Source organism: Falco peregrinus, chromosome 8 (assembly GCF_023634155.1).
Source record: "Falco peregrinus isolate bFalPer1 chromosome 8, bFalPer1.pri, whole genome shotgun sequence".
In the NCBI taxonomy this organism is placed as follows: Eukaryota; Metazoa; Chordata; class Aves; order Falconiformes; family Falconidae; genus Falco; species Falco peregrinus.
The window spans coordinates 14057114-14068474 of record NC_073728.1 but is presented as its reverse complement, the minus strand read 5'-3'; the positions used below and the strand labels follow the sequence as shown (position 1 = coordinate 14068474).

General features: G+C 43.9%; 1 long non-coding RNA gene across 1 annotated transcript in view; it reads left to right on the top strand.

The window, feature by feature from the left end:
• Window positions 1–554: 554 nt before the first annotated feature.
• LOC129785068 (uncharacterized) overlaps window positions 555–11361 on the top strand; it is a 59746-nt gene continuing 48939 nt past the window's right edge. Inside the window, exon 1 of the long non-coding RNA XR_008748588.1 lies at window positions 555–669. This is a non-coding gene — a long non-coding RNA (uncharacterized LOC129785068). The remainder of the gene's footprint in view (window positions 670–11361) is intronic.

Sequence of the window (11361 nt, the reverse complement as noted above, 5' to 3'; positions counted from 1 at the left end):
TGTAAACACCTGTTACTTCAATTCATTCTTCTAAATAAGAAAATTAAAACTCCTCCTGGCAAGTAAAATACATTGATTGGAGCATGTATAGTACTAGATGGTGTCCAGAAACCCAGCTGTGTGTCTTCATGATCCACTTAGCTTCAGATCAAACCAGAGGAATATTCCCAAGGACACAGGGTGATACAGCCAGAGGCTGGCTTCCCTCCTAGATAACCCTGAGCAGTACTGAATAATTCTTTGAACTCAAAGCAATTTGCAATTGTGTTCAGAAATAACACACAGATTTGCCAAAATCCAAGAGTATATCAGCAACCGATGTGTATTTTTCCAGCGCCTGTAATGATAAGATGGTGCGGAGTTTTGTTGTTTTCTCTTTGGGGCAGTGTTAGCACTTGTGGTGTGCTGGAGGATTTCCCATGCCAAGGATGCAATTCATGTCCTGAAGAGTGTGCAGTCAAGAATAATGTTTTTAAATCTTTGTCCTTTATCAAAGGATCTGGATAGACTTCAAAGAACATTATTATCCGTATCTTACAGCTGGGAAAACTCAGACGAGGAGGGATGACATGGCTTCCCCAAGGTGATCTTAGGAGCTGCTGTCAGACCACGAGTAAGATACTGTAGTTCCTGCCTGCTGTGGATGCTGCATCTCATCACGCTGCAAAGGTCAGTGCTGGATGCTGTATGGACTAGATCTGATGTACTGGTTGAAGGCTTCAAGTGAGAGGTGTTGCAAACTGTTAATGAATGGAGGATGTGAGGCAGGGGATGGGACACATTCAAGCTAATCAGCCCAAACAGGCCTGTGTTAGGTGGCTGCTGGTGAGCAATAGCTAATGGCACAAAACCTGTGGTAGAACGGCAGTAAAGCTCACAGGACAGGCTCTGGGTAAGCATGGACAATAACTATGTCTCAGTCTTTGGGAACAACATCTGAGGACATTGCTCGGGTAGAGGGTGGGAACATGGTGAGTTTTGCTGCTGGTGGTTTGCTTACTTTGTACCTAAGAGTACACATTTGATCCAAACCAGCCATGCTACCCAACTGAACTGGTGATATTTTCCCCCTGATTTACTCTGGAGAGATGATACCTGATTCATGTAAAAGCAGAGTGGCATGAATCAAAAGTACCTGATCCAGCATTAGGCTTGCTAACACAAAGATAAGCCTTCACAATTCTTTGAATGATTTAGGGCTTGAAGACTAAACTCATGTGAGATCAGCCTCTTAGATTAGTGGTTGGCTGCAGTGGTTTTGGTCCAGAGCCCTAAAACCACATGTACTTCCATATTCTGGTCGGAATTCTGGGGTAGGTATCCAACTGTGCTTAAAGGAAGAGCTCTTCAGACAGAACCTGTCTTTTGTGCTTGCAAGATGTGGATGGAATGAATGGTTGATGCTAGTACAAGAGATGTGTATATTCTGCAGCAAAACCTCTTGGTAGATCACAGGTTTCTTAAGCTGCAGTTGTCCTACTCAGGACTTCTCCAAGGTGATGCAGCAGTACAGTTCTTCCAGGACTCAAAAATGAGAAGCAGCTGTAATTAATAGCTGTAGGTATAAACACGTATCACTAATTGGTGGTAGTTACTAGTTTTCTGGCTCTATTAAGTGCTTGCAACTGATATTTACTCTTGCTTTTCACACTGAGCTAAAGCTGACTAATCCAGTTGGTGACGAACAAGATGGTGGTAGTGTCAGTCATTTTTAATGGAGTGCCTTAGATGTGTGGAGTGTGAGAATGCAAGTGTTTGCTAAATATCAGGTTACTCATTTCAACTGGAAGCATTTGGCTATCGATATGTTTTAAAGACTGTGCTGCATGATGACAAAAAAACCCCAAACCCACAAACCACCTAAAAGAACAGAAAAGAGGTCAGAATTACAGTAAGTTTGAAAAAAATTATTCTAACTGTATTTGACAAGAATACAACAACTGTCAGTTCAGGAAACTACCCCCACAACAGTGTTTTATAAAGATATAAAATCAAGTAGTTAAACATTAAATGGGAGGCCCAAAGTGCAAACTGAGAAATGGACTTGACCCTAGCAGAAGTTGTGAGAGATCAGAAGCACATCTCGAGAACTGGTTATTTCCTCTCAGCTGAACACTTCTCAGGAATTCTTGTACCTTCAGACCAAGAGGCCTTATTTATTCTACTAACAGATGCAGATATTCACCGCTATATTGCCTGTGGTATACTGACAATAATGGAGAATTTTCAACAGGCAGGTATGGCACCCTGGAAATCATGCCAAGTTGACTCTTGATCTCAAACTTCCAGTTTTTCTGAAAGTGTTACCTAGCTTGGCTAAGCCAGCTGGGCTTGTCCATCACACTTAGCCTCCCAGGTCTTTCAGAAGAGAGGAGAGATGTTGAGACATCAGCAGTCAGTACTAGAGATGCAATACTCTTTTCCCTGACATCATTCAGCTGTGACTCTAAGTGCCAGAGCCAAGGCTGGCCATGTTTTGGAGACAGGGGCTGTCTCTGGGCTGCTACACCCATAGGCTGTATTGGCACTTGCACTCTTTGTGGATGAGCAGTTTCCTGTGGTGCACATAGGAACAGAATCCTTCCTTCTACTTTTCCTGTGTTAGTCCCCCCCCATCTGTGCAACAGGCTTCTGCATTCCATAAACTTATCAGGTGACATCTCTTTCTCTGTGGCATTCTCTCTATACTTATTTAGGGATTTGAATACCTCCCAGTCTGTGATTTCTGGGCAGAACAATGTATGCTATTGATAGTACAGTCTACAGCCAGCTTGTCTTTCACTTTCCTGTTTGACCTTTTAAACTTTAATATTTCACAAATACCCAGTCTTGAAATTTTACACACTTAAGGCACCTAAAAGAAAATTCTCCACTGGTAAAGTTGTCTAAACAAACTAGCCAAACCTTGAAAGGATATAATTTCCCTTGAAAGTGCATCCTCACAGATAATTGATAGCATAGCCATCTTTCAGACCAGATGGTTTCCTTTTGGATGCTTACACAGAATAAAGTATGAGGAGCAAAGTAGCCCTTATACCCTCAGAACAGAGCCTGCCACTGCTTCTTAGACTAAAATCCACATTCCAGAAGGGTATAAGCTAATAAAAAGAACCCTTGCATTTTACCTGATGATAATTAGCTTCATTGCAAGAGAAAAGTAATTTATATACATTGGTTGGTTCATTAATATTTATTATTGTATGATAATAAATGTTTATATGTCTACATACCTATAAGGTAATGAATATAGTACTGCATAAGACATAAATATATTTTATAATAGCGTATGTATTTATAATATAATAAATATAAGATATATTGCAATTGATACTTACATTTATCCCATGCTTTTCTTCAAAGAGATTTGCAAAGAGTAAAATCTATAGTGTCTTCCATGGAAATGAAGCCACTTCTGGTGTGGAATTAGTATGTTGTTTACAGTACTTCATAATCATGTCTAATAGCTGAGGTTGAGCTAGTCCAGCCTTCCCTTTTGGGACCATGTCATAGTACCTGACTTCTGTGTCATACTAGAGCATGGCACTAGCCTCTTCTTCCTCCCGTACAGAGGTGCTGAGCTCTTCACAGGCACAGGAAACACTGGTCCTTTACTCCTGTGATATGTACAATATGCTGCCCAAGCAGCAAATTCCCCCTGCTCCTCTGGAAAGGTAGCAGACCTTTATATATATAAAAAAAAAGACAAAAGGGACCATCTTGGAGGATGGATGTTCTACAGTATGGATTGTGCTGGTTAGGGTAGAGGTGGAGAAAGAAAACATTGATTGAAGATAGCAGTGAGGCAGAGAGGAATCACCCACTTTGGCATGAGAATTTTAACAGGGCATTGTGACAGTTCTTTAAAAAAAGAAAGCAAAACACACTCTCTGAGATTATCTGTGCATTGTGGAGGGAAAACACCACTTACTGAATTGGTGGCAGCCCAGCTGGGAAGTGTCTCAGAAATTGTTTGTTTGTGCTTTGGTGTGGGCAACACAGGACTATACTCTCCTAAACTGATGAGAACAAGGGATTGTGAGAGGAGGGAGAAGGTATTTTGGCAGAATAGGAAGGAAAACACATGCCTTCTAAGGAGATAACACTTCGGAATACATCACTGAGAATCATGAGGTCTACACAATTCCGCTTTTTGTCTCTCTTCCATGTGAGTATATGGCAAACAGGATGGCAGGACTGCAAGGAGAGTTCTGCAGAGGTGATAGGAATGATAAAACTTAAAGACAAAGTTTGTGAGAGCAAAGCAGTGTAAGAAGAATTCATCTACTGTTCTTCTGGCAAGATTTGCATTAATACTAAGTTCAGGGAGTTATATACCTAAGGACCATACTAGATCCCCCTTGTTTAAATTCTTCATGTTGGTTCAGTATTTTTAAACTATTTTTTAACTTCTACTACTCTTTTTGCTTCTAAGAAGTTGCCTCATCATAACTAAGCAGATGGACAAGGGATTCATCTAACATTCATCAGTATGTCCAGCCTGAGTAACATTACCTGATTCCTGGAAGTCTTATCCTTCCCATCTCCACTTTTTGTACTACCCTTGCCTTACATTGTCTTCAATCTGGAAGCAGGCAAGGGCAGGGCCCTTGCTGGCTCACGTTTTTGCAGTGTTTGTGCATGGGGGCCCTGATACTAATTTTTTAGCTTTTGTGGAACAGCATCAGTCAAAGTGCTTGTAACCCAGAGCCTGCTTGTGAAACACGAGAAGAGTTTGTTCTTTGATGGACAGTGCTGTGAGCAAGATAGTGATGGCTCTTGGAAGGCATTGTATTTGTGGAGGGCTTCTCAGGAAGCATGGCTATGCTGGTGGTTCCTTCTCCCGATTCCCGACCAGATGCTTCTCCTGAGTACCAACTTCACTAGCAGGACTCAGGCTGGGAGAGCACACGATGTGCCTTTGGAAAGGTTCAACTGCCCCTTCATATGCCCTTTTGGGCCTTGGGGTAGCCAGGCTTCAGGAAGAGCAGAGAGGAGAAGGTCAGAAGATGAAAGGGTCTTTAGAGTAAAATCCTCTGCTGAGATGCAAGGCATAATGACTTTGTCACTCAATTAGACTGAACTTTCAAAGCACGGAATGATGTGTCAGACGCGGCAATGCAGCCCTTGTCAGCGCAGTGTGTGGGAGGCAGCCCAGCAGAGGGGAGGGAAGTGAAGAGGGTTTGTTCAGCAGCTGGCACAGCAGCTGGGCCCCGCCAGCTCACATATGAGTTGCTTCATGCCCATCAGTGCCCAGCTTCTTCACTGGCTGTGGCACTTGGCACTCTGCTAAGTCTGCTCTTCTTAGTTCTCCTTCCCTGGTGCAAGGCTCAGCAGCAAACATGCACCCTGAGAAAGCAAAGAGCCCAGGACCAGCACAAAGCACTTTATGCAAAGGATTTTAAAGCCTGCTCATATTAAGAGGTAAGTTAGTTAGTGGCTTCTAAACTACATAGTGGCAAAACTGCTTTGAAAAGCAAAGTAGCCTTCAATTATATGATTAACTATATTAACTGTTCTGTCCTTATGGAATGCCTTGGCTTGAAGGCTGATGCATTTCATGCACCCTCCTGTCCAAATCAGTGAGCACCAGATGAACACCCATTGTGAACTGTGAAACTCAGAGCCTTGTGAGAGGAAATAGCTCCCTCATGAAAATCAAAGGCCTCTGTAACAGCGCAGAATGGATATAAATAGGTGTGAGGGTCTTCTTCAGAGGCCCTTCTAACCTAGACTGCCCAGTCCTTCTGACTGAAACATCAAATATCATTTTATATGTAACTAAGTTATCTGTATAATTTGTGCTTTTCAGTGCTGTATGAACATGGCAAATGTGCACGGTGACTGAGATTTTCAAAAGTCACGAGAATTAAGACACCAGTAACAGCTGGTGCCTAAATCCCTGAGACTGTGTGGAAAGGCAGTCAAGAAAACTGTTAAGAGGTTTGCAATGAGAATGCCCTGGGGAAGGAACTCAGCATCGTCCTAATTGGAAGCTGAGAGATTTCACAAGCAGAGCTTCTGTTTGCAGCATTTTGCTGAATCCTAGTGTCATTTAACAGTCTCAGGATGACTCTATAAACCACTCCTTACCACAGCCAGGTCCAAAAAGCTGTTCTGTGAAGCCAGGAATAGTTGGATTTTACAGAGGTGATTGAGCTTGGTTCCTTCTATCCCATGTATGCTTCTTTCTCCTCAGACTCACAGCACCTCTTGCCAGAGTCAAACATTGTATTAAAGCCACGGCTGCAGTGCGCTACCTTAAAGATTTCTCCCCCAAGAGTGAAGATACGACTGCACTTCCAACTCTGAGCCACAGAGGAGCTAGAGTGTGGCTGAGCATCTGTCCCTGTGCTTCTACAGCTCAAGCAAAGAACATTCCTTTTACCGTTCCATGTCCTGGGTGACTCAGTGCATCCACACTATTCCCCTCCAGCCTCTCAGCCCCAAACAGACACATTGCATTCACATTAATTTGAACCCAGACTCTGGTACCAGGCATTTCTCTCAGCAGGGAAATCAGAGTATAGGGCATGGAAGCTCTGCACTGCCCAGGCAGCCTGCCCTACTGAGCAAGGCCCAGGACCACTCCATGACATGTATAACAAAAACAGTATAGCCTAAGCATCCTGGAAAGGATGCTCAAAACCAACCAGTTTTGTTTGGATAGCTTGCTGATACCACCCTTCTCATCCTCTGTACCCTCAATGCTACTGTAAGTGCTGTCTGTCTCATGGCACAGGGAATTGCACCCACTGTAACTTCTTGAAAGCTGAGCACCAGGTGAGTTGCTGGAAGTCCTGAGTCTCAGCAACTCACTTGTGAGTAATCAGTGTGGAAAGCAAGGTTTTCCTATTTCGTCCCTTGTTAGGTTTTCCTATGGACCAGTTGCCATCAGAATACTGCAATGAGGCAAACATCCATCAGAAAGTGAGAACCTGTGTTGCTGGAAGGGAAAAAGAGCATCAGCTGCTTTCAGGAAGGGAGAACTGGTGCCAGTTTATGGTTTGCTCTCAAAGGGCCTGACAGGCATCTTATTGAAACTGATGGAACAGCTGGCATTGATTATATTGAGTTCAGCTCCAACATGAAACTTTGAGAGCACTTTTCAGCATCTAATGATGGCTTCCTACATAACTACTTTGGAAACCCGATCTACTTTCCTTCCAGCCCCATTCCAGTCCAGGCTGGCTTCTGTTTCTTTGGCCACTAAAGCTCTTGTTGACTAAATCTTCTGGGACAAACACATAACTGGTGCTTAAATCCCCAGACAAAAGCAAGCACAGATGCCTTTTCTCCTTTGAAATATCCAAGGTCTTTCTTTGCATAGCAAGAATCTATGCCCTGAATGGACTCAGGGAGGGCAGAAAGGGACTTGCTGCCTGTGAGGCCTGGTTAATATGCCTCTGACTGGCCGGCTTTGTGCCTTCACTTTAGCTCCTTGTGAATGAGAATGGCCCTCTGGCAGGTAGCCTGAGGGCTAGCTATGGCTAGCTGTGAAGGGATGAGCTGGGAAACAGGAGCAAGAATAAAAGTAGGGAGTATCAGATGAGAAGAGGGGAAACATTCTTATTGGCAAGTGCTTTACTACCGAGACTACATCTGTGTGTAGTGTAGCCTTCTCTCTTGTTGTCTGCAGCAGATCCCTACAGCATCTGTCATCCATCTAATTGATTTTCACCTTCTTGAAAGCTGTTCAGAGGAATGTATGGGAGCCAGCCTTGCCTTGCTGATTATTTTCTCAGCTCCCTCAGCATCCCAGGGCTGAACCACAGGTTCTGTATCTGAAAGCAAGTGGGTTTAGATGTAATGTGACATGGCATTAGTGAGACCTTGATCCTTTCTACATGTTGCCTATGTATTTTCTAGTTTGGGGAGCTCTCAATTGTTTCATTTGCATGACACACAGTGTAGGAAGACTTTTCTGCTCTTTCTGCCCAGCTGTCTGCTGCCAGACTCAGGTTTCTTAAATACTAGCCACAATTTTCAGGAACTAAAGTTTGTTGCAGTGTCAAAGGTAAATGTTATAAATCAGAAGCAGTGTCCTCAGAGGGTGTATACTCTGCTTCAGAACAGCAAGGCTGCTTCCAGTTTCTGGAATTTGCTTCATAAGCCCAGTCACTACTGCTAATTCTTTTTATTTCTTTGCATATTTTTAGTGTGAAGGCAAAAGTCTATGGGCTTAGAGAAGCTCAGACTGGTTTGTAAAAGAGCTACTCAGTTTTCTAGGTGGCTTCTAAGCCCATATTTAGAAGCTTCTCTCCTGTCTCTCTTGGAAACCATTAAGCATGTGGAGTATGTTCAGCAGCTGACAGTTGTACTGAGATCTGGAAATAATAAGGGTAGAAGAAATAATCCACCAAGATGATGTAGCTCATGTCAAGGTAACAGGGAGAAACACCAAATGGTCATTCAGTGTTAAGCATGAAGTCTAGCATGGGTTCAGGCAGATTTAAAAACAGATAAAAGAAAAAAAAAAAAGAAAAGAAAAAATCATTCACAGTAAAGAATACAACTGGAGGAGATAGGAACTAGATACCACCCAGCACCCCATGTGCACTGTGAGGGGAAATGAAGTGAGCTGTGCCAGTGCTGGGCTGTCAGAGCCAGGGGCAGTAGAAAGCAATGGGCTAAGCCTGTTTGTGTGATTTACCTCATTGAAGGAAATCAGTTCAGCATGCCTGAGAGCTGGCAAGGTAGTAGATTTGCCTCAGCAAAATCAAAGGGGTTGTGGTCCCTTGGTAGCTTGTTCTCTGCTTGGGCAGAGTGCTGCAAAGGTTTTCTATGGCAGGGACCCAGGACTCTTCTTCAAGCTGCCATGTCTGTAGGGAAAGGGCTGTGTGGGGAGGGTGGAAAAGTGTCACTGGAAAGTCCTTGGTCCTTCTTGTCTGTTGCTGTTATGGTTTTATTCTGAGGGGAGTTCCCAGACATTCCATTTACAAGAAGTAGTTCAGGGAGAATTTTCTGTGCTAATTGCCGTGCTGTTTACTGCCAGAGAGATGCAGGGTTTATTACTTCATGCACTTTAAAACTGGTGGAGGGTGACAGGGTTTATGATTTAATCTCTAGCAAGTGTCTCTTTCATTGGGGGTAGGTGAAATGTTACTATCATTTGTTCAAAGGTGGAGTGACAGTTTTGTACTAGAACCCAACTAACTGCATCTCAGAAAAATGCTGATACAATCACACACAAGAACTGGATGAGATGAGACACTTTTCTCCCCGTTTCTGCGGCACACAGTGGAAGCTGCTGATATTTGATGAGCAGTAACAAGATGCCCTACTGTGACACCCCACCAATGCCAATTGTTTATGCGAAGTCTGCTGAGCAACCAACATGCTGAAGAGGCAGAGTCATGTTCAGCACAATGAGATCCAGGGACTCAGATATGCTGCAGTGTTAATTCCTGGTATTATTGTTGCTGATGAGAATTTATCTACAGTTTCAGAGGCAGAAAACTCACTCCTAAAAAGAGAAGAGTTAGAAAGCAATTGTTTCTGCCTGAGCTGATCCCACCAGCCTCCACATGTCCCAGGTGCGCAGATCCAGGATGCTAGGTTAGCCTTACCTCAGTGTTGCAAATTACACTCAAATCCCACTTATCCTCAGTAGCCTTATTGTTGACAGCTGCTTCTGGAGAGCATCTTCAAGATGCATTACCTTAATTCATGGTTTGCCTTGTCGCCCTCAGCCTCTCTCTCCTGTGTGCTCTGAACGCCTCCCTGTTCTCTGCTGCACTCCAGCCTCGCCCAGTTGTGGCGTGGTCCCTGTACCCCAGCACCTCTCTGCCTGGCCCTTGGCACAGGGAGCCCTGGAGGGTCAGTTCTGTGGTTCCGGGCTTTGCCCCTGCCACAGTTTCACGCTTGAACACTTCTAGCTTCTTGCACGGGTTGGTTGTACCTGCAAAGGGGCACAGCACAGGGATTGCAGATGACTGCAGATGATTCACAAGAATATGATCAGGGCGTTTTTCTGCTGTTTTATAGGAACTCTTTACAAAGCTCCTAACGTTTTTCCATTTGGCAACTTAAAAGCATAGTTTTCTTACACTGTGCTGAAAAGCTCCTCTGGCATTTGTGAAGGAGATGAACCTAATGTTCCCAGACTAAAGCTAGGTTACTGAGACCTTAGCCTTGTGTATTCCTCAGAGAGGAGAATCAGAGGTCTACCTGAATGGTAGCGGCTTTCCTGACTACATTTGAGGTGTTTCTAGATCTGCAACAAAGTTGATGAGGAGTACTTGGGGATGAAAGCACCATGTGCCCTGGAGCCTGTGGCACTTAGCAGTCTTTATGGCAGCACATTATCCTTATTGTCTGCATCACACACCTGCTAGAAAGGGCTCACCTGCCCTTTCTGGGTCCACACACAGGTGTCTGTATCCTGCTGTCAACCTGGTTTGTCTTTGGGTCCTTCTGAAGTAAAAGGGGGTGATATCTTCTTCAGAACTTCTCACTGAGGTTGTTAATGTTTTGTAGCTTTTTGTACTGTTTTCCCATCTCCCTCTATTTCCCACCGTATCAGGGTTACTCACCCCCCTCTGCTTCCTTCTGTCAGTGCTCCATATGTTCTCTTACTCCACAAGAAAAGGCTCAGCATAGTCTCCATTCTCTCCACTCCCCAAGCTCTGTCTTTAGTCAGTAGAGAGTGACAGACCTAGCAGAAGCTGAGGAGCCAGAAAGGTGGGTAGCAGGACCCTGTTGTCTCTGTAACAGTTGCAAAAACCTCCGTACAACTCTATATTCTTTGAACAGATACAGGGGCCCTTTACTGCAAGCCTTGGAAGAACAAATTGACAGATACCTGAGTTGGAAATGAACTGCCCCTGCAAAGAGGCTGGTTACAGTGTTAGAGGAGAGGGAAATTCAGAGTCATTAAATAGGAAAGGATCAACTCATCACATGCTGTAGAGTTTTTAAGCAAACACAGCAGGAGAATAGAGTAACTGTGCCTTCCCTTCCCCCACACAAATAACTGGAGTCCTTATTTCAGCCAGTGCCACACAGCACACAGCTACATGACTCATTTTCGATTTACAAGGTTTCTTGGTTTTTACTGTGACAAAATTCAGTGCCTGTAAAACTCTTGACTTTTTATTATTACCTTCAGAAAATGGCACACCTCTTCATTTTCCTGTTGGTGGCCTCAGACTGAGAACTTTCTTTCCTAGGACATGTTGTAGGACTTACGGGATGGTCAAGCAATCTCCAGATTGCCCAGTCTGTGCAGACCATGAACTTTAACAGTGCAGATACAATGGATATATTTTACTATATCAACTTTTTGTGTCCTACCACTGTTAGAAAGGCAAGGAGTGCTTGTCCTAATGCTGTCCTGCATACTTCTGCAAACCATCCCTGTCC